The sequence below is a fragment of the Entelurus aequoreus genome, linkage group LG15 (genome assembly GCF_033978785.1).
Source record: "Entelurus aequoreus isolate RoL-2023_Sb linkage group LG15, RoL_Eaeq_v1.1, whole genome shotgun sequence".
In the NCBI taxonomy this organism is placed as follows: domain Eukaryota; kingdom Metazoa; phylum Chordata; class Actinopteri; order Syngnathiformes; family Syngnathidae; genus Entelurus; species Entelurus aequoreus.
In genome coordinates this window covers 16,289,114-16,313,620 of record NC_084745.1, presented here as the reverse complement: position 1 = coordinate 16,313,620, position 24,507 = coordinate 16,289,114, and the positions used below count along the sequence as shown (strand labels likewise).

Here is a 24,507-nt window from a genome sequence, read left to right as displayed (position 1 = left end):
AACAAAGTTGTCTTTGACAGAAAACCTTTTTTTTTTAACTTTATATCAACCTCAAGTTGATATAGAGATTTACTGTAAGCGTTAAATAAAAAATAATAATAATAATTTGACTTATTTTTAACAGTTTAATGACTAAGACCCTTTATAGTCCCCGGGAGCCCTAAAGGTTAAAAAAAAAAATCCATATATTTTGTTAAGGTTTGAAAATGAAAAATATCAAAATGGCCCCCACATGCTTAAAGGCCTACTGAAACCCACTACTACCGACCACGCAGTCTGATAGTTTATATATCAATGATGAAATCTTAACATTATAACACATGCCAATACGGCCGGGTTAACTTATAAAGTGACATTTTAAATTTGCCGCTAAACTTCCGGTTCGAAACGCCTCTGAGGATGACGTATGCGTGTGACGTAGCCCGACGAACACTGGTATGCCTTCCACATTGAAGCCGATACGAAAAAGCTCTGTTTTCATTTCATAATTCCACAGTATTCTGGACATCTGTGTTCGTGAATCTGTTTCAATCATGTTCATTGCATTATGGAGAAGGAAGCCGAGCAAGCAAAGAAGAAAGTTGTCGGTGCGAAATGGACGTATTTTTCGAACGTAGTCAGCCACAACAGTACACAGCCGGCGCTTCTTTGTTTACATTCCCGAAAGATGCAGTCAAGATGGAAGAACTCGGATAACAGAAACTCTAACCAGGAGGACTTTTGATTTGGATACACAGACGCCTGTAGAGAACTGGGACAACACAGACTCTTACCAGGATTACTTTGATTTGGATGACAAAGACGCAGACGTGCTACTGTGAGTATGCAGCTTTGGCTTTTTTTTGCGTATGTACGTAACTTTTTTTAAATATATAAGCTTTATGAACCTTGGGTTAGGTGAACGGTCTTTTGGGCTGAGTGATTGTGTGTGTTGATCATGTGTTTGAATTGTATTGGCGTGTTCTATGGAGCTAGGAGCTAGCAGAGGAGCTAGGAGCTAGCATAACACGTACCGTACCGTACGTGCGCGTCACGTACGTAACTTTTTAAAAATATATAAGCTTTATGAACCTTGGGTTAGGTGAACGGTCTTTTGGGCTGAGTGATTGTGTGTGTTGATCGGGTGTTTGAATTGTATTGGCGTGTTCTATGGAGCTAGGAGCTAGCAGAGGAGCTAGGAGCTAGCATAACAAACACGCAGGTGTTATTATGCAGGATTAATTTGTGGCATATTAAATATAAGCCTGGTTGTGTTGTGGCTAATAGAGTATATATATGTCTTGTGTTTATTTACTGTTGTAGTCATTCCCAGCTGAATATCAGGTACCGTGAGTATGCAGCCTTGGCTGCTAAACATTCGATAACTTCACCGTATGTGCGCGTCACGTACGTAACTTTTTAAAAATATATAAGCTTTATGAACCTTGGGTTAGGTAAACGGTCTTTTGGGCTGAGTGATTGTGTGTGTTGATCAGGTGTTTGAATTGTATTGGCGTGTTCTATGGAGCTAGGAGCTAGCAGAGGAGCTAGGAGCTAGCATAACAAACACGCAGGTGTTTTTATGCAGGATTAATTTGTGGCATATTAAATATAAGCCTGGTTGTGTTGTGGCTAATAGAGTATATATATGTCTTGTGTTTATTTACTGTTGTAGTCATTCCCAGCTGAATATCAGGTCACCCCCGGCTCTCACAGCATCTTCCCTATCTGAATAGCTTCAACTCCCCACTAGTCCTTCACTTGCACTTTACTCATCCACAAATCTTTCATCCTCGCTCAAATTAATGGGGAAATTGTCGCTTTCTCGGTCCGAATCTCTCTCACTTCATGCGGCCATCATTGTAAACAATAGGGAACTTTGCGTATATGTTCAACTGACTACGTCACGCTACTTCCGGTAGGTGCAAGCCTTTTTTTTATCAGATACCAAAAGTTGCAATCTTTATCGTCGTTGTTCTATACTAAATCCTTTCAGCAAAAATATGGCAATATCGCGAAATGATCAAGTATGACACATAGAATAGATCTGCTATCCCCGTTTAAATAAAAAAAATTCATTTCAGTAGGCCTTTAAATTTTTCCGTGTATGGCCCTCAGTGGAAAAAGTTTGGACACCCCTGCGATAGAACAAGTTTAGGATGAATTAGAACGGAGACTGAGGGCCAGGCCTTCGCGACCAACATCAGTGTGTGTCCTCACCAATGCACTTTTAGAAAAATGGTGGAACATTCCTATAAACACACTCCGCAACCTTGTGGACAGCTTTTCCAGAAGAGTTGAAGCTGCAATAGCTGCAAAAGGTTGACCCACATCATATCATATTGAACCCTATGGGTTAGGAATGGGATGGCACTTCAAGTTCATATCTGAGTAAAGGCAGGTGGCCAAATACTTTTAGTGTACATTTGGAAGCTCTCTCAGAAAGCAGACCCTCACCACGTATGAGAAACACCTAATCGTGACTGGCTTTGCATGTTTGGCAAAGACACTTGAAACAATTGCAAACACGCAGAGGGGAGTCTCCTCATTTGCATTTCACTGCAGGCGAGGATCCTCCCCGGCACACGGAGGAAATGTAAGCGCACGTGAAGGCTGGACTAGACTAAATCAATGACCCTAATGGCGCACAATACATAGTCTCACCATGCATTGGTCCTGTGATACATTGAAGCTTCAATGTGTTGACATCATGGGTCCATTTTGTGTTGGTTCTACGACGCACCGGTCCCATATGCCAGTGTTTTTCAACCTTTTCTGAGCCAAGGCACGTTTTATTCATTGAAAAAATCCCGAGGCGCACAACCAGCAGAAATCATTGCAAAATGAAACTCAGCAGCTAATATTGACAAAAAAAAGTTGTTTTCACAATTGTTGGATATGAATTCAAACCATAACCAACCATGCTTCACTATAAATCTTGTCTCAAAGTAGGTGTAATGTCACGACCTCTCACATCACGCCGTGACTTATTTTGAGGTTTTTGAAGTTTTCCTGTGTGTCGTGTGTTAGTTCTTGTCTTGCGCTCCTATTACAGTGGCTTTTCCTGTTTTGTTGGTATTTTCCTGTAGCAGTTTCATGTCTACCTTGAACACTATTCCCCGCACCTGCTTTGTTTTGGCAATGAATACTATTTAAGTTGTGCGGACGCTATCCTTCTTTGTGGGGACATAGTTGATTGTCGTGTCATGTACGGATGTACTTTGTGGACGCCATCTGCTCCACCCGCCGTAAGTCTTTGCTGTCGTCCAGCATTTCTGTTTTTGTTTACTTTGCAGCAAGTTCGGTTTTAGTTTAGTTTTGCATAGCCATCCCTAAGCTTCAATGCTTTTTCTTAGCAGCACTCGTCTTTTGTTTATTTTTGGTTTAAGCATTAGATACCTTTTTACCTGTACACTGCATCGCTTCAATGTGTTGACATTATGGGTCCATTTTGTGTTGGTTCTACGACGCACCGTTCCCATATGCCAGTGTTTTTCAACCTTTTCTGAGCCAAGGCACAATTTATTCATTAAAAAAATCCAGAGGCACACAACCAGCAGACATAATTGAAAAATGAAACTGAGCAACCGATATTGACAATAAAAAGTTGTTTTCGCAATTGTTTGATATGAATTCAAACCATAACCAAGCATGCTTCACTATAAATCTTGTCTCAAAGTAGGTGTACTGTCACCACCTGTCACATCATGTCGTGATTTATTTTGAGGTTTTTGACGTTTTCTTGTGTGTCGTGTGTTAGTTCTTGTCTTGCGCTCCTATTACAGTGGCTTTTCCTGTTTTGTTGGTATTTTCCTGTAGCAGTTTCATGTCTTCCTTGAACGCTATTCCCCGCACCTGCTTTGTTTTGGCAATGAATGCTATTTAAGTTTTGCGGACGCTATCCTTCTTTGTGGGGACATAGCTGATTGTCGTGTCATGTACGGATGTACTTTGTGGACGCCATCTGCTCCACCCGCCGTAAGTCTTTGCTGTCGTCCAGCATTTCTGTTTTTGTTTACTTTGCAGCAAGTTCGGTTTTAGTTTAGTTTTGCATAGCCATCCCTAAGCTTCAATGCCTTTTCTTAGCAGCACTCGTCTTTTGTTTATTTTTGGTTTAAGCATTAGATACCTTTTTACCTGTACACTGCATCGCTTCAATGTGTTGACATTATGGGTCCATTTTGTGTTGGTTCTACGACGCACCGTTCCCATATGCCAGTGTTTTTCAACCTTTTCTGAGCCAAGGCACATTTTATTCATTTAAAAAATCCCGAGGCACACAACCAGCAGACATAATTGAAAAATGAAACTGAGCAACCGATATTGACAATAAAAAGTTGTTTTCGCAATTGTTTGATATGAATTCAAACCATAACCAAGCATGCTTCACTATAAATCTTGTCTCAAAGTAGGTGTACTGTCACCACCTGTCACATCATGTTGTGATTTATTTTGAGGTTTTTGACGTTTTCTTGTGTGTCGTGTGTTAGTTCTTGTCTTGCGCTCCTATTACAGTGGCTTTTCCTGTTTTGTTGGTTTTTTCCTGTAGCAGTTTCATGTCTACCTTGAACACTATTCCCCGCACCTGCTTTGTTTTGGCAATGAATACTATTTAAGTTGTGCGGACGCTATCCTTCTTTGTGGGGACATAGTTGATTGTCGTGTCATGTACGGATGTACTTTGTGGACGCCGTCTGCTTCACACGCTGTAAGTCTTTGCTGTCGTCCAGCATTTCTGTTTTTGTTTACTTTGCAGCAAGTTCGGTTTTAGTTTAGTTTTGCATAGCCATCCCTAAGCTTCAATGCCTTTTCTTAGCAGCACTCGTCTTTTGTTTATTTTTGGTTTAAGCATTAGATACCTTTTTACCTGTACACTGCATCGCTTCAATGTGTTGACATTATGGGTCCATTTTGTGTTGGTTCTACGACGCACCGTTCCCATATGCCAGTGTTTTTCAACCTTTTCTGAGCCAAGGCACATTTTATTCATTTAAAAAATCCCGAGGCACACAACCAGCAGACATAATTGAAAAATGAAACTGAGCAACCGATATTGACAATAAAAAGTTGTTTTCGCAATTGTTTGACATGAATTCAAACCATAACCAAGCATGCTTCACTATAAATCTTGTCTCAAAGTAGGTGTACTGTCACCACCTGTCACATCATGTTTTGATTTATTTTGAGGTTTTTGACGTTTTCTTGTGTGTCGTGTGTTAGTTCTTGTCTTGCGCTCCTATTACAGTGGCTTTTCCTGTTTTGTTGGTATTTTCCTGTAGCAGTTTCATGTCTTCCTTGAACGCTATTCCCCGCACCTGCTTTGTTTTGGCAATGAATGCTATTTAAGTTTTGCGTGCGCTATCCTTCTTTGTAGGGACATTGTTGATTGTCGTGTCATGTACGGATGTACTTTGTGGACGCCATCTGCTCCACCCGCCGTAAGTCTTTGCTGTCGTCCAGGATTTCTGTTTTTGTTTACTTTGCAGCAAGTTCGGTTTTAGTTTAGTTTTGCATAGCCATCCCTAAGCTTCAATGCCTTTTCTTAGCAGCACTCGTCTTTTGTTTATTTTTGGTTTAAGCATTAGATACTTTTTTACCTGCACACTGCCTCCCGCATATTGTGATCACAACAAACCATGTTCCCATCTACAAAGCAATTAGCTACCTGCTGCCACCTACTGATATGGAAGAATACTACAAGGTTACTCTGCCGAGCTCTACACAGCAGAGACACTCAACAACGGCACATTATTCGCGGATTATAATTACTGGTTTGCAAAAAATATTTTTAACCCAAATAATCTCCCACAGCACACCAGACTGTATCCGTGGTTTGTTTGTTTTCCCGGGCGTACCAGGACCTCGATCCCAGTAGTTGAATAACACTGCCATATGCACCCATCAAGTCTGCCATCTTGTTTTTCCCAAGACTGTTTGTTGCTCTCTCAGGTTCTAATTACCACCGCACTTTTCACCTTGCCGGCCTGACGAGAAGAAACCTCTCAGGAGTCTTCTGTTTGGTAGTCCGAGTGGTTCTCGTTGCCGTCTCAACTGCAAATGGAATTTTCTTTGGATCGAGGTCCTCATACGCAAAGGAACCACGGATCAGCCTCACAGTGACCTGAATGACTAAGGACCCTCGGAGAGACATGAATGCGATGGGAACATTCCGCTCTGTTATGCCCCGCGCTCGTGTTCTCCTGCCGCAGGAAGTTAAAACAATCCGCCGTGTTTGATGGTGCGTCGTTTCTCCGCGTGTCCGTTTCCATCAAGCGGGAATGACTGATAAGAGGCGCGATGACAGAATTCCACGCGTCATTTATCTCGCGAAGAGAGAGCGCACATGAGAGGGCGGGGATTATTTAACGTGTGGCGCGGCTCGGGATTTACAAGACTGCACGGGTGACACGACTAATCATCCCCAGCCTGCGATGAATAATAACGCCGTTTGCATGAAAGCCCAATTTCACTTTTCAAGGAGACGTTCAATGAGTTTTGTTTGGTGTGCCTGAGGATTTTTTTGTTTGTCGATACTACTTCTAACGTAAATAGTGAAAATATATTGCAATATTACGTCATAGAAAATGTGGGTGTCAAAATCTGATAATGATATCAGTCCGATATCAAAGAGTAGGTGTGTCAAATAAAAAATAGATTTTTGAATGAATCGCGATTCTTATATGTAACGATTCTTAATCGATTAAAAACATTCCAAATGTTTATTTTTTATTTTTTATATGTCCTGTCCAGCTGCTCATATAGTTCATATACAGTCGTGGTCAAAAGTTTACATACACATGTCACGGCTGTCTTGAGTTTCCAATAATTTCTACAACTCTTATTTTTTTGTGATAGAGTGATTGGAGCACATACTTGTTGGTCACAAAAAACATTCATGAAGTTTGGTTCTTTTATGGATTTATTATGGGTCTACTGAAAATGTGACCAAATCTGCTGGGTCAAAAGTATACATATAGCAATGTTAATATTTGCTTACATGTCTCTTTGGCAAGTTTCACTGCAATAAGGCGCTTTTGGTAGCCATTCACAAGCTTCTGGCGAGCTTCTGGTTGAATGTTTGACCACTCCTCTTGACAAAATTGGTGCAGTTCAGCTAAATGTGCTGGTTTTCTGACATGGACTTGTTTCTTCAGCATTGTCCACACGTTTAAGTCAGGACTTTGGGAAGGCCATTCTAAAAATTAATTCTAGCCTGATTCAGCCATTCTTTTACCACTTTTGACGTGTGTTTGGGGTCATTCTCCTGTTGGAACACCCAACTGCGCCCAAGACCCAACCTCCGGACTGGTGATTTTAGGTTGTCCTGAAGAATTTGGAGGTAATCCTCCTTTTTCATCGTCCCATTTACTCTCTGTAAAGCACCAGTTCCATTGGCAGCAAAATAGGCCCAGAGCATAATACTACCACCACCATGCTTGACAGTAGGGATGGTGTTCCTGCGATTAAAGGCCTCACCTTTTCTCCTCCAAACATATTGCTGGGTATTGTGGCCAAACAGCTCAATTTTTGTTTCATGTGACCACAGAACTTTGTCCATGTGATGTCAGATGAAAAAGAAATTGAGCTGTTTGGCCACAATACCCAGCAAACTTCAGATTGTTCTCTTTGTCTTACTTTGGCCAAAAAGAGAACAAACACATTTAAAAAGTATTACAATAAAAATATAGAAAAAACTACCGGCAACGGCAAAGTTTAGATCCATGAAGGAAAGAAGGAAGTGAATGAGTGTTTGTAACTGAATACATGCATAAAAAAAGTATTTTCTTTTTTTTAATTAATCAAGTAACGTTTATGACAACCTTTTCCCAAAACACAATATAGAATTTGAGATATAACAGCATAATGCATACATTTATCATTTGTTTTCAAAACGGTTACAAAAAGTGGGGCCCCAAAAATGTACTGTTGGACCCCATTTTTATGACTTTATGGGGTCCCTGTGTGAATGTGGAGTGAATGAGTGACCGGTTCTCATTGTTACACGCTTTGAGTCCCTCAAAAAAAAGTGCTATATAAATGTAATCCATTATTATTATTATATAATTTAAAAAAAATACTGTAGCAAAAAAAAATTAACATAGACATGTATAATGTAGGGCTGTTCCAATATTGGACCGATAAGCAGTTAACATCTAATTATCCTCCAAAAAACACTCAAGGTTGATCCTTTTTGTATTCTAGTGAAGTCAATAACAAAAGGTAAACATGGTAGGAGCTAGCAGCTACACAACAGCTAAGCCCACAATAGCATACAAGCTAGACATACGTAATAAGTCCCTCATTAAACAATGTTGCAGTGTAAAACGTGTAAAATAAATATAGTTGCATATTACTTACACATACAAAGTCTCCAAGGCAGTATCCAGTAACAAAAGTATCCGCATCCAAAGTTTTTTTTATTTTTTTTAACAAAACAAATGTTTAAAAAACAAATTAAAGCCTTTTCCAGCTGATTACTGACATATAGTATCCATGTTTAGCTAATCTTTACGGCAAATGATTATCAGCTTCATATATCGGTTATCAGCCTTTTTTACTACTAATTATCGGTATTGGCCTGAACAAAAACATATTGGGTCAAACTGTAATCTAAGTTTAATGAAACGCATAAGTCCATACCAGACAGTTAAGGATAAATAGGATAGTGTTTGTCATACCTACTATTGTTCTCTTTTACAGTTGGCTTGTTGTGTAAATCGTCAATAAAAACAGAATACAATGATTTGCAAATCCTTTTCAATTTATATTCAATTGAATAGACTCCAAAGACAAGATATTTAATGTTAGAACTGAGAAACTATTTTTTTTTTGCAAATAATCACTAACTTACAATTTAATGGCAGCCACACAGTGCAAAAGTTGGCACAGGGGCATGTTCACCACATGATATTTCCTTTTAACAACACTCAGTAAACGTTTGGGAACTGAGGAGACCAATTTTTTAAACTTTTCAGGTGGAATTCTTTACCGTTTTTGCTTGATGTACAGCTTAAGTTGTTCAACTCCGTTGTGGTATTTGACGCATTGACGCCCCATCCTTGTTTGTGAATGACTGAGCATTTCATGGAAGCTGCTTTTACACCCAATCATGGCACCCACCTGTTCCCAGTTAGCCTGTTCACCTGTGGGATGTTCCAAATAAGTGTTTGATGAGCATTCCTAAACTTTCACCGTCTTTTTTGCAACTGGTGCCAGCTTTTTTGAAACATGTCACGGGCATCAAATTCAGAATTAACTTAAATTTGCAAAAAGTTTTCCAGTTTGAACGTTAAATATCTTGTCTTTGCAGTTTATTCAATCGAATATAAGTTGAAAAGGATTTGTAAATCATTGTATTCTGTTTTTATTCCCGATTTACACAACGTGCCAACTTCACTGGTTTTGAGTTTTGTAAACTAATTTCACTTGATTAAGCCTTTTCTAACATTCCACAGTACACAATAATAAAAGTATGTATTATTTGGGCTGATATCAGATCAATATCGGTAACGGCCAATGCGCAAGGCTCCAATATCGGAAGTGAAAAGGTTGTATCCCTTGATAGAAACCCCCAAGATACCATGCAAATGTGCCTTCTGGTGGTTGTGACAGATACTGTATATCAGGGGTGTCCAAACTTTTTCCACTGAGGGCCGCATTCTGAAAAATCAAAGCAAGCGGGGGCCATTTTTATATTTTTTATTTTAAAAACCAATACAATATATGTATAAAAAATATACATTTAGGCCTCCACTCAGGCTTAATCCCGGGGACCCCAAAGGGTTTTGGTCAAAAAAAATATTAAAAATGTGTCATTATTCAGTATTATTATTATTGTTATTTTTATTCAAGTTTTAAATCTCTAGATCAACATTAGGTCTATCTGTCAAAATAACGATTTTAAAGATTTAAGTTGTATGCTCTTGTTGTCAAAGAAAACCCTGTTTTTTTATGGAAAAAAATACAAAATATGCAATATTTTCACACAATGACATTTTTAAGTGAAATATTTTAGATTATATAATAATTGGAGCCTTAAAAAGGTCAATAACTCATAACAACATTGATTTTAATTCATTATTATTTTTGAGCAATGACACTTAAAAACAAATCACACTAAAATTATTGGGGATCCAAATAATTATAGTGTTAAAAAATAAATTCAATTTTTTTTTTACTGTTTACTTTTAACACAATAATCTCGAGATCAACTTCAGATCTATCCGTCAATCATACGTTTTATCGTTGTTTATGTTTTTCGTTTGTTCGTTTTAGGCCCTTCTTTATAAAAAAAAACAGCTCAGTTTTTTATATGGCAAACACAAAATATGCAACATTTTCCCCCAAAATATCTCAGATGTGACGTAATCGGAGCCTTGAATAGGTCAATAATTCATAATGACACTGAAGAAAGAAACAGCCTGCATGGCAGCTTTGTGTTATTAGAGTATACATTGCGACATTTTCTTGTTACATCTCACCTGTTTGCTCTTTTATACCACTTATCGTGTTTTTAATTGTTTCCAATCGTATTTTTAAAATGTGCCGTGGGGTCGTTAAAAAATGACCTGCGGGCCACAAATGGCCCCCGGGCCGCACTTTGGACACCCCTGCTGTATATCATGCAATTTCACCAAAAAGTAAATGACAAACTAAATAACTCACAACCTATAAAAAGCATCCTCTGACTCCATGAAGCCAGTTTGGTTTCCTCCAACTGTCATTTGCTGGCTTTTCAGTGATGCATCCGTGCATCATTCTCACCCGGGAAACCACTGGTTCCAAATGTTACCCTCTGGCAGGCGCTACAGATCGATCCGATCTCATACATCCAGACTATGAACAATTTCTTTGCGAGGGCCATCCGTTCCTGGGAATGTGTCGCTACACTCCTCCATTATGCTGCTACTTTTACTGTCAATTGTGTTTTTATGTCTTCTTCTTATGTTTACAATTTAAGCACCTCGTGGACTAGCATCACTAATTTAATGTAAGGCAGATAATGACAGTAAAGACTCCTATTACAGTGTTTTTCAACCACTGTGAGATACAGTCTGGTGTGCCGTGGGAGATTATGTACTTTCACCTACTTGGGTTACAAATATTTTTTGCAAACCCATAATTATAATCCGCAAATAATTAGCCGTTGTTGAGTGTCTGTACTGTCTGGAGCTCAGCAGAGTAACCGTGTAATATTCTTCTATATCAGTAGGTGGCAGCATGTAGTTAATTGCTTTGTAGATGTCGGGAACAACGACGATGGTTTGTTGTGATCACAATATGCAGACGACAGCTGGAGGCAGCGTACAGGTAAAAAGATATCTAATGCTTGAACCAAAAATAAACAAAAGGTGAGTGCCCCTAAGGCAGGGGTGTCCAAACCTTTTCCACTGAGGGCCGCACACGGAAAAATGAAAGCATGTGGGGGCCATTTTGATATTTTTCATTTTCAAACTATAACAAAATATATGCATTTTTTTATTTATTTTACCATTAGGGGTCCCGGGGACTATAAAGGGTCTCAGTCATTAAGATGTTAAAAATAAGTCAGGTTATTATTTTTTTATTATTATTTAATGCTTACAGTAAATCTCTATATCAACTTCAAGTTGATATAAAGTAATACGAATGAAATGTTAAATTAATGTTTTATGGCTTTTCTGTCAAAAACAACTTAGTTTTTTTTATAGTAAAACTGAAATATGCAGTATTTAGTAATTAGAGCTGTAAAAGATCAATAATGCAAGACACCATTTATTTTAATTCTTTCATATTTTTGAGTAATCACAGTGAAAAGATAAATAAAAAAATCACAAAATATATTTGGGATCCAAACGGTGCCCCACTCATAAAGTGATACATTTTTATTAGGTTTTTCTTTTACTTTCAACACTTAAAGGCCTACTGAAATTAAATTGTTTTATTTAAACGGGGATAGCAGATCCATTCTATGTGTCGTACTTGATCATTTTGCGATATTGCCATATTTTTGCTGAAAGGATTTAGTATAGAACAACGACGATAAAGTTCGCAACTTTTGGTCTCTGATAAAAAAAAGCCTTGCCCCTACCGGAAGTAGCGTGACGACACCGGAGGAAGGACTGCTCATATTTTCCTATTGTTTACACCAGCAGCGAGAGAGATTCGGACCGAGAAAGCGACGATTACCCCATTAATTTGAGCGAGGATGAAAGATTCGTGGATGAGGAACGTGAAAGTGAAGGACTAGCGTGCAGTGCAGAACGTATCTTTTTTCGCTCTGACCGTAACTTAGGTACAAGGGTTCATTGGATTCCACACTCTCTCCTTTTTCTATTGTGGATCACGTATTTGTATTTTAAACCACCTCGGATACTATATCCTCTTGAAAATGAGAGTCGAGAACGCGAAATGGACATTCACAGTGACTTTTATCTCCACGACAATACTTCGATGAAGCTCTTTAGCTACTGAGCTAATGTGATAGCATCGGGCTTTACTGCATATAGAAACAAAACAAATAAGTCCCCGACTGGAAGGATAGACAGAAGATCAACAATACTACCAAACTCTGGACATGTAAATAAACGGTTAATGCTTTCCAGCTTGGCGAAGCTTAATAATGCTGTTGCTAACGACGCCATTGAAGCTAACTTAGCTACGGAACCTCGACAGAGCTATGCTAAAAACATTAGCTCTGCACCTACGCCAGCTATCATCTGCTCATCACGACCCGTGCTCACCTGCGTTCCAGCGATCGACGGTACGACGAAGGACTTCACCCGATCACCGATGCGGTTGGCGGCCCAGAGACGGAGGAAGTCAAGGTGAGGTCGTTCGGCTAGCGCGTCTGCTATCCTCAAAGTGCTCCTGGTTGTGTTGCTGTAGGCCGCCGCCAATACACCGATCGCACCTACAGCTTTCTTCTTTGCAGTCTCCATTGTTCATTAAACAAATTGCAAAAGATTCACCAACACAGATGTCCAGAATACTGTGGAATTTTGAAATGAAAACAGAGCTTTTTGTATTGGATTCAATGGGCTCAGAATACTTCTGCTTCCACTGTTGACGCAAACGTCATCATATCGAAACGTTTTCAGCCGGAAGTTTGCCGGGAAATTTAAAATTGCACTTTATAAGTTAACCCGGCCGTATTGGCATGTGTTGCAATGTTAAGATTTCATCATTGATATATAAACTATCTGACTGCGTGGTCGGTAGTAGTGGGTTTCAGTAGGCCTTTAAGTTACGAGATCAACTTCAGATATATCTGTCGATTTTATGCTGGAACTATTATTTTGTTTGTTTTATGCGCTTTTGTCAAATAACACTTTGATGTTTTTATATGGCTACTACACAATATATGCAATATTTACCACATAAAACATTTTAAAGTGAAATATTTGAAGTAATTGGAGCCCTGAAAATAATTCATTATAACATGGATTTTTTGTCGTAATTATTTTTTTTTTGAGCAATGGCAAAAAAAAGAAAAATGAAGAAAGACAAAAGAAAAAAAACAGCCTGCATGGCAGCTTTTGTGTCAAAATTGCAACTTTTTCTCATTAGATTTCACCTCTTTCCACTTTTTTTAATGTTCTTTTTTTATATTTACAATATTATTTCCAGAATGTGTGGGGGGCCGGTAAACAATTAGCTGTGGGCCGCACTTTGGACACCCCTGCCCTAAGGCATTGAAGCTTAGGGAAGGCTATGCAGAACACAACTAAAACTGAACTGGCTGCAAAGTAAACAAAAACAGAATGCTGGACGACAGCAAAGACTTACAGCGTGTGGAGCAGAGACGGCGTCCACAAAGTACATTCGAATATGACATGACGATCAACAATGTCCACACAAAGAAGGATAAAATCAACTGAAATAGTCTTGATTGCTAAAAACAAAGCAGGTGTGGGGAATAGCGGTCAAGGAAGACATGAAACTGCTGCAGGACAATACCAACAAAACAGGAAAAGCCACCAAAATAGGAGCCCAAGACAGGAACTAAAACAATACACACAGGAAAACACCAAAAAACTCAAAATGACAGATGACAGATCGTGACAGTAGACCAACTTTGATGCTATAGTGATTGCCCCGCTGCCTTGTGGGTTAGTCTGGGAAGACAAAAGTCTAGAGGAGCACACCCTTAGAGAAAAGCAAGTACTGGTAGGCGCACCATAGGCGGTCCTCCGACAGAACCGGAGCTCCGGCAGCCTCCTGCAGCTGTGAGGAGGAGCCGGTCGTCCTGGGTTTCCCTTGCCACCGGATACAGCTCCCCACAGCGAAGAAGTGACGTTGGAGTCTGCGCGTCTCCCTCGTCAAAAAAGACCTCAACAGCCGAGTGGGCGGATGATGGTTGCATAGAAGCTCCACAACGGTCACAAAGACGGGAGGAAGGCTGCAGCAAAGATGGGCCCCCATTGTCTTGGTTTCTATGCCATTGGACCCTGGCCTTCTCTTTGCCAAGGAAAGTGTGGTGGCTGTCTGTGCACCAGTCTCCCCACTTTAAAAGATTCCACGCACAGGCAATCCCACCAACAGGAGGACAATCATACTCGTTTCGAGTGATCGCCGACGACGATAGTGATGCATGGTTGGTTATGGTTTAAAGCAGGGGTGTCCAAAGTGCGGCCCGGGGGGCCATTTGCGGCCCGCAGCTAATTGTCTACCGGCCCGCCACACATTCTGGAAATGCTATTGCGAAAATAAAATAAAAACATTTAAAAAAGTAGAATGAGGTGAAATCTAACTAGAAAAAGTTGCAATGTTGACACAAAGCTGCCATGCAGGCTGTTTTTTTCTTCTTTTGTCTATCTTTATTTTTCTTTTTTTACCATTGCTCAATAAAACAAAAAAAAACAAAACAATGTTATAATGAATTATTGACCTATTCAAGGTTCCAGTTATTTCAAATATTTCACTTTAAAATGTTTTATGTGGAAAATATTGCATATATTGTGTGGTTGCCAAATAAAAACATCAACGTTTTCTTTGACAAAAGAACATAAAACAAACAAAATAATAGTTCAAACATAAAATTGACAGATATATCTGAAGTTGATCTCGTAACTTAAAGGCCTACTGAAACCCACTACTACCGACCACGCAGTCTGATAATTTATATATCAATGATGAAATCTTAACATTGCAACACATGCCAATACGGCCGGGTTAACTTATAAAGTGCAATTTTAAATTTGCCGCTAAACTTCCGGTTCGAAACGCCTCTGAGGATGACGTATGCGCGTGACGTAGCCCGGGGAACACGGGTATGGCTTCCACATTGAAGCCAATAGGAAATAGCTGTTTTCATCTCATCTCATCTGTGTTGGTGAATCTGTTGCAATTATGTTCATTGCATTATGGAGAAAGAAGCTGAGCAAGCAAAGAAGAAAGTTCTCGGTGCAAAGCGGACGTATTTTGCGAAGGAAGTCAGCAGCAACACAACACAGCCGGTGTTTCTTTGTTTACATTCCCGAAAGATGCAGTCAAGATCGAAGAACTGGGATAACAGAGACTCTAACCAGGAAGACGTTTGACTTCGATACACAGACGCCTGTAGAGAACTGGGACAACACAGACTCTTACCAGGATTACTTTGATTTGGATGACAAAGACGCAGACGTGCTACCGTGAGTATGCAGCTTTGGCTTCCAAACATTTGATCGCGTCACGTACGTTACTTTGTTTAAATATATAAGCTTTATGAACCTTGGGTTAGGTGAACGGTCTTTTGGGCTGAGTGATTGTGTGTGTTGATCAGGTGTTTGAATTGTATTGGCGTGTTCTATGGAGCTAGGAGCTAGCAGAGGAGCTAGGAGCTAGGAGCTAGCATAACAAACACGTAGGTGTTTTTATGCAGGATTAATTTGTGACATATTAAATATAAGCCTGGTTGTGTTGTGGCTAATAGAGTATATATATGTCTTGTGTTTATTTACTGTTTTAGTCATTCCCAGCTGAATATCAGGTACCGTGAGTAGCAGCTGCGCTTTCAAACATTTGATCGCTTGCCAGTACGTGCGCGTCACGTACGTTACTTTGTTTAAATATATAAGCTTTATGAACCTTGGGTTAGGTGAACAGTCTTTTGGGCTGAGTGATTGTGTGTGTTGTGCAGGTGTTTGAATTGGATTGGCGGCTTATATGGAGCTAGGAGCTAGCATAGGAGCTAGGAGCTAGCATAACAAACACGTAGGTGTTTTTATGCAGGATTAATTTGTGGCATATTAAATATAAGCCTGGTTGTGTTGTGGCTAATAGAGTATATATATGTCTTGTGTTTATTTACTGTTGTAGTCATTCCCAGCTGAATATCAGGTCACCCCCGGCTCTCACAGCATCTTCCCTATCTGAATAGCTTCAACTCCCCACTAGTCCTTCACTTGCACTTTACTCATCCACAAATCTTTCATCCTCGCTCAAATTAATGGGGAAATTGTCGCTTTCTCGGTCCGAATCTCTCTCACTTCATGCGGCCATCATTGTAAACAATAGGGAACTTTGCGTATATGTTCAATTGACTACGTCACGCTACTTCCGGTAGGGGCAAGCCTTTTTTTTATCAGATACCAAAAGTTGCGATCTTTATCGTCATTGTTCTATACTAAATCCTTTCAGCAAAAATATGGCAATATCGCGAAATGATCAAGTATGACACATAGAATAGATCTGCTATCCCCGTTTAAATTAAAAAAAATTCATTTCAGTAGGCCTTTAAGTGTTGAAAGTAAAAAAAACATAATACAAATGTATCACTTTGAGTGGGGCACCTTTTGTATCCTAAATATATTTAATGGGATTTTATTTATCTTTTCACTGTGATTACTCAAAAATAACAATGAATTCATATCAATGGTGTCTTGCATTATTGATGTTTTTAAGGCTCTAATTACTTCACATCAAACATTGCTTTCTGAATTTTTTGGGCAGTGGGGGACATACTGCATATTTCAGTTTTATTATAAAAAACAAAGTTGTCTTGACAGAAAAGGCATAAAACATTTTTGGTTTTTTTTATTTGATATCAACTTAAAGTTGATATACTGTAGAGATTTACTGTAAGCGTTAAATAAAAAAAATAAAAAAATAATTTGATTTGTTTTTAACATTTTAATGACTTAGACCCTTTATGGTCCCTGGGAGCCCTAAAGGTAAAAAAAAAAACAAATCCATATATTTTGTTATGATTTGAAAATGAAAACTATCAAAATGGCCCCCGCAGGCTTTAATTTTTCCGTGTGCGGCCCTCAGTGGAAAAAGTTTGGACACCCCTGGTTTAAAGTCATACCCAACAATTGGGACAATGACTTTTTTATTGTCAATATCGGCTGCTGAGTTTAATTTTTTTATGTTTTCTGCTGGTGGTGTGCCTCCGGATTTTTTTTACGGAAAAAATGTGTCTTGGCTCCCAAAAGGTTGAAAAACACTGTTCTATTCTATTCTATCGGACAAAAACACGGTAATTTTGGCTACGACATTGATGTATTAGTGGTGTCTTTAAATAATTTTGGGGGAAAGTCCAAAAGATCAAAGGAAAGTAGGTCTATAGAGATTAGCATCGATTGGTATCTATTGATTCGGCAAAGTCTTGTTAAACGCTGAGTTCGTACTTTGGTGTTGGTCTGATCATCCAAAATGTAGTCTTTTGGTCTAAGTGCAGAAAAAGTCCCCAAAGATTCCTTTCTGTCGGCTGGTGTCAGCAGGTGCATCTCGACACGCCGCGACATCGCCGTGGCAAGTCAAGACGCAAGAGCTCGTCTTCACCGAGTTGCTGTCTTCGTTAAGATTAATAGGGCTCTAATTAGCTCGGTGGCCTTTGCAGACAAGGGAACATTCACGGGTGATTATATCAGCCAAGAGTCTCACAAAGCTCCCTTGTATTTATTCCCCCCCCCCGGAGGATCTCCAGGAAGCCGTTGGAGTGGGTGAGCAGCGCACAAAATACACCCATCTGACAATGGAGGCTTCCAAAATGGCATCAGAGAACTGAGGTTGTTGTATTTCTTGATTTTTGGTAATACGAGGGCAGGAAAATGTCAAAGAAAGATCACAGCTGTGATCAACAAGTAACAAAAAGGGCTATTTCCAGAAGCCATAAACTAGTGGTCTCAAACTCTGTAATTGCGGACTATCAATCAGAACAGATTCTAAAATAATATACCATAGCGATGGTAATATTGTGTAGTGAACTGTACTTACCCAATGTGGGCTGCAGAGGGCAGTGGCAGGCATGCCTGCAGTATTAAACCTAATCTCAGTGTTAGCGAAGAAGAAGTTTGTTCAAATGGCCGCTGCCATTACAATTTTAATCTGCCAGAAAACATTTATTTTGGTAAAAATATCACATAACACAGAATAACAGAATAGCATGATTGTATTGTAAGACGATTTTTCGTTGTTTTGTCGGTTAGACCGGTTGTGAAGCGTAGCACTATTATTTTGAAGCCGCCAACCGGGCGTGTGTGATTGGTATGAGAAAAGACTTGACATGTTTTGACAACAATCTCTGATAAAAGTGACTTAACACTTCCTCTCTACCGTCTTTGTTTCTGCTGAGCTTGTAATCCATTTTGCTGAAGCCGTTCGAGTAACAATCTACATTATTGATTATTCCCACCGTTGATCAATTCTTAACAAGACTTGGGTCAACTATTTTGTGGAATTGAACTTCTCATACAAGAATTATGTTGGGATATCAGAAGAACATGTGTATTGCTCACGATTAGGCAACTTATAGTTGAACATGAAAATGACTTGAAATGATACATGTACATATTAATTTCAGCTATCAACTCAGAAGAGAGAGATTTAATGGGTTAAAATTCGAAATATCGTTTTCAACATTCTTTTAAAGTAAAACATTAGCCTATTAAACATATTTTGTCAATTAATTGACAGTTAATTGGAAAAATTTAATTATTTATTATATTAACCTAGTATTAATCTATGTTCATCAGAATAACAAATAGTTACTGACGTCATCATGCTGTCATTTTTTAGACCGCACAGTAATCCAGACTGACTCAACAGCGCCTCTGCTGGTTGCAGCCCAGTAGTGCACTTTTTATTTTGCCTCACTGCGCTCAAGACACGATTAAAACAGCACTGACTCCTAACAAGACAGAGGTTAACTAGTTTTGAACCTATAGTATGAGAATAACGCTGGAGAAAATGTGTATTGCTAACGATTACGAAGTTTATATTAGAACATGAAAGTGACTTGAAAGGATACACTCCGGGGGTATATTTCAAATAATCATCGTGTTCAACATTCTTTTAACGTAAAAAAAAATAGATTTAATTAGGTCATTTATTATTATCATCATGTTGTCATTTTTTAGATAGCAATGTAATCTAGACCGACTCAACGGCGCCTCTGCTGGTTGCAGCCCGGTATTGCACTGTTTTGCTTCACTGTGTTCAAGGAATGATTAATCAGCACTGATTGATCACACCTTTCGATTAATTCATAACAAGACGTGAGTCAACTATTTTGCTGATTTTAACCCAGAAAGGTTTTTTACGAGTAAATGTCTATTGGCTAAAATTACGAACAATAAAGTGACTAGAAGGTAACATATTATGTTTGTATGTACGTATAAATATAAGATATCAGCTCAGTTTGATTTGGGACAGAGTTCCGGGAGTTACATTTCAAATTATCGTGTTCAACATTCTTTTAACGTAAAAATAAATAGATTTAATTAAGTAATTTATTATTATCATCATGTTGTCATTTTTTCCATAGCAACGTTATCTAGACTGACTCATTGGCGCCTCTGCTGGTTGCCGCCGAGTAGTGCACTTTTTATTTTTGCCTCACTGTGCTCAGGACACAATTAAAACAGCACCGACTCCTAACAAGACAGAGGTCAACTAGTTTTGAACCTACAGTACAAGAATAACGCTGGAGAAAATGTGTATTGCTAATGATTACGAAGCTTATACTAGAACATGAAAGTGAATTGAAAGGATACATGCACATATTAATTTAGGATATCAGAGTTTCGGGGGTTAAATTTTATATTATCGTGTTCAAAAATGTTTAAACGTAAAAAAAAATAGATTTAATTAGGTCATTTAATATTATCATCATGTTGTCATTTTTTAGATAGCAACACAATCTAGACTGACTCAACGGCGCCTCTGCTGGTTGCAGCTCGGCATTGCACTGTTTTGCTTCACTGTGTTCAAGGAATGATTAATCAGCACTGATTTATCACACCTTCCCATTAATTCAAAACAAGACATGAGTCAACTATTTTGCTGATTTTAACCCAGAAATGTAGTTTACGAGTACATTAATATTGCCTACAAATACGAACAATAAAGTGACTTGAAAGATACATATTAATATAACATTCTTTTAATGTAAAAAAAATAGCCAACCTTCATTTCAATTCCATTAAATATATTTTGTCAATGAATTGTCAATTTTTTAGAAAGATTTAATTAGGTCATTTATTATTATCATCATGTTGTCATTTTTTAAGACAACTACGTAATCTAGACTGACTCAACGGCGCCTCTGCTGGTTGCAGCCCTGTAGTGCACGTTCTTGTTTCGTTTCTATTTGTTCAAGACACGATTAATTAGCACCGATTGAGAGGGACAAGCGGTAGAAAATGGATGGATAATTCCACTGTTGATTAATTTTTAACATGTAGGTCAACTGGTTTTGCTGATTTGAACTTGCGGTACGAGAATAACGTTGGAGTTTTAGGAGAAAATTAATATTTCTGTCTTGTCTGTGATCATGTTTTGTTTAAGATATGTACTGTTTGGTTTTTGGACTCTTTTTTTGTTCCTGTTTGGTCACCATAGCAATCCATTAGTTCCACCTGTTTCACGTTTGCACTCACGCACCTGTTGCTAATCATGTTCACAACTATTTAAGCCGATAGTTGCCAGGAAGTCAGCCTGGCAACATTAACTCTGTTACCACTGTCATCCTTTGCTACGCGATGATACCATAGTTCATGCTTCATGCCATGCCACAGTAAGTGCTTTTGTTTCATGTTCATAGTTTCTGCCCAAGTGCTAGTTTTTGTTTTCTTAGTCAAGTTTTGGTCTCCGCCTTGTGCGCACCTTTTGTTTGTTCCTTTTTGAGTAAATAATTAAACATGTATCTACCTTCATCCGATGTCCAGTCAAGTTCATTTGCATTCCGGGAAAGCAACTCATGCAGGAAACTGCGCCATAGTCCACGTCTTGACAATTTCTAACGATTACAAAGCTTATACATGACTTGAATGGATGCATGTACTGATTAACTTGAGCTATCAGCTGCGTGAAACTTCTAATTGCCATTAACATTAACTTAAATTAAAAAGTAACCAACTTCCATTTTAATTCCATTAAACATATTTTGTCAATTAATTGATCTGTTATTTACTGACGACTTCATTTTTTTCTTCTTTTCATCGCCAAGTCATCCATACCGACTCAACGGCGCCTCTGCTGGTTGCAGCCCGGTATTGCACTGCTTTGCTTCACTATATTCAAGGAATGATTCATCAGCACTGATTGATCACACCTTTCGATTAATTCAAAACAAGACGTGAGTCAACTATTTTGCTGATTTTAACCACAATAAAGTGACTTGAAAGATACATATTAATATTTATGTATGTACGTATTAATGTAAGGTATCAGCTCAGTTTGATTTGGGACAGAGTTTTGGGGGTTACATTTCAAATGATCGTGTTCAACATTCTTTTACTTAAAAAAAAAAAATTTAATTAGGTCATTTATTATTGGCATCATATTGTCATTTTTTAGATAGCAACGTAATCTAGAATAACTCAACGGCGCCTCTGCTGTTTGCAGCCCAGTAGTGCACTTTTTTGTTTTGTTTATATTTCTTCAAGACACGATTAATTAGCACCGATTGAGAGGGACAAGCGGTAGAAAATGGATGATATAATTCCACTGTTGATTAATTATTAACATGTAGGTCAACTGGTTTTGCTGATTTGAACTTACAGTACGACAATAACGTTGGAGTTCTAGGAGAAAATGTATATTTCTAACGATTACAAAGCTTATACATGACTTGAATGGATGCATGTACTGATTAGTAGGGGTGTGGGGAAAAAATCGATTCGAATTCGAATCGCGATTCTCACGTTGTGCGATTCAGAATCGATCCTCATTTTTTAAAAATCTTTTTTTTTTTTTTTATTATTATTATTTTTTTTTATTTTTATTAAATTTTTTTTTTTTATTCAAATTAATCAATACAACAAAATAATACACAGCAATACCATAACAATGCAATCCAATTCCAAAACCAAACCCGACCCAGCAACACTCAGAACTGCAAAAAAACAGAGCAATTGAGAGAGACACAAACACGACACAGAACAAACCAAAAGTAGTGAAACAAAAATGAATATTAACAACAACAGTATCAATATTAGTTACAATTTCAACATAGCAGTGATTAAAAATCCCTCATTGACATTATCATTAGACATTTATAAATAATTTTAAAAAAGAACAATAGTGTCACAGTGGCTTACACTTGCATCGCATCTCATAAGCTTGACAACACACTGTGTCCAATATTTTCACAAAGATAAAATAAGTCATATTTTTGGTCCATGTAATAGTTCAAACAGATTTACATTATTGCAATCAGTTGATAAAACATTGTCCTTTACAATTATAAAAGCTTTTTACAAAAATCTACTACTCTGCTTGCATGTCAGCAGACTTGGGTAGATCCTGCTGAAATCCTATGTATTGAATGAATAGAGAATCCTTTTGAATCGGGAAAATATCGTTTTTGAATCGAGAACGCTTTGAATGAAAAAAAAAATCGATTTTGAATCGAATCGTGACCCCAAGAATCGATATATTGAATCGAATCGTGGGACACCCAAAGATTCACAGCCCTACTGATTAGCTTGGTTAAAATTCGAATTTCCATTATCAGTCTCTTAAATTAAAAAAAAGTAGCCAACTTCCATTTGAATTCCATTAAACATATTTTGTTAATTAATTGGGAAAAAATGAATCAGTTATTTACCGACTCCATCATTTTATTCTTCCTTTCATCGCCAAGTCATCCATACTGACTCGACGGCGCCTCTGCTGGTTGCAGCCGAGCAATGCACTCCTTTTTTTTTTTTTTTTTTTTTTTTGCTTCATGCATTCCCACACAATCACAGATGCAAACGTGTGAAATGTGACACCTCAACAGCAGCTTCCATCATGCGGTGTGACGTAAACCTCAGAAATGTGCATTATTAATGCCTTTTGCATACAAGCAACACTCCCCCCCCGCCGTGTGTTATATAGGCGTAATGGAGCTCGGGAACTTGTGCAGGTGTACCTACTCGAGTGTGCGCGGACTGTCCGTGTTCACGTTAAATGTGTCACCGCGTCCTCCGTGTAACACATTTGCAAACTCCATTTATTTTTTTTATTTTTTTCCAAAAGCACACAAGCACGCACCGTTAAGCCCAATCAATGCAACACATTTACAGGGACAGCAGACTCACACATTGCTCCACACACACTCATGCACACACACACTCATGCACACACATATTCATACACACACACACAAACACACACGGTCTCTGAAGAGAACTGAGCCGTCCTCTCCTTTTCCTGCAGCACTCCCTCGCTCACACTGGACTCTATTTTACTTCTCTGCAGTGCGCGTCAATTCACGTCTGGCAACACACGACGGGACGTTCTCCAACTTGCGGCGCGCACGTCCATCAAGCACTTCCCGTTGTGTGACAAAAAAAAAGTGGCCTCCTTTTCTTAAGAATATTTGCTGTAACTCCAGCCGCCCTAAAAACAACAACAACAACAAAAAAAGAAATGAACTTGCGCGTCTTTCTTACCTCGCCGCGCTCCCTCCCGCCTAAAAAGCCCAAAGCTGCTCCATCGTGTTCTTAATCATCCTCGACTGTACTCCTCCTCTTCATCCAGGAGGACGCAGCCCTCTCGGATGCTGCCTGCCTGCTTCCCCCGCGTGAGCTCGTGTGGCGGCGGGATGAGCGAGTCCAGCCAGCCAGCGAGCGCTAGTGCGTGCGTGTGTGTGCGTGCGTGTGCGCGCGTCCCGTCCAATCGTGCGCGGCTCGCAGGGAGTGCTCAGTGCCTCCTGATTGGCCGGTTCTCACTGCCAGTCTCCCGCTTCTTCTTCTTACCTCTCTCCGTTATCTCCCCCCCCCCCTCATCTTCTTCTCTGTTAACACGTTGATTATGTGAGATTGCGATCGGGAAGCGATATGTCATCCCTTTTTCTAATTTTCGCGCCTGGCGTCCAATTCTCCATTCTTCTCCAAGAGAGAGCTAAAAACTCCCATCACTTCAAATACAAATTAAAAAAAACAGGTGGCTCTCGTTGCATAAATGTGTAAACCCTGGCTCTGCATGCATCAGCCGTGGTATAGCTGTAGTATCTGTTAGTCTAAGAAATAACATGTTCAGGTGGAAAACAAACTTCTCACAATAGCAGGGCCTAGTGAACCTGTCCATGGTAGGCTAAGTCCGAACAGGTCGCCATGAGTAACAGGCATAATG

General features: G+C 39.0%; 1 protein-coding gene across 1 annotated transcript in view; it reads right to left on the bottom strand.

Moving 5' to 3' along the window:
* Positions 1-23,986, bottom strand: part of LOC133629862 (cadherin-18) — a 278,024-nt gene extending 254,038 nt beyond the window's left edge. Inside the window, exon 1 of the mRNA XM_062020906.1 lies at positions 23,826-23,986. The gene's annotated coding sequence lies outside the window, so the exon portion shown is untranslated. The remainder of the gene's footprint in view (positions 1-23,825) is intronic.
* Between the last annotated feature and the right edge of the window lie 521 nt (positions 23,987-24,507).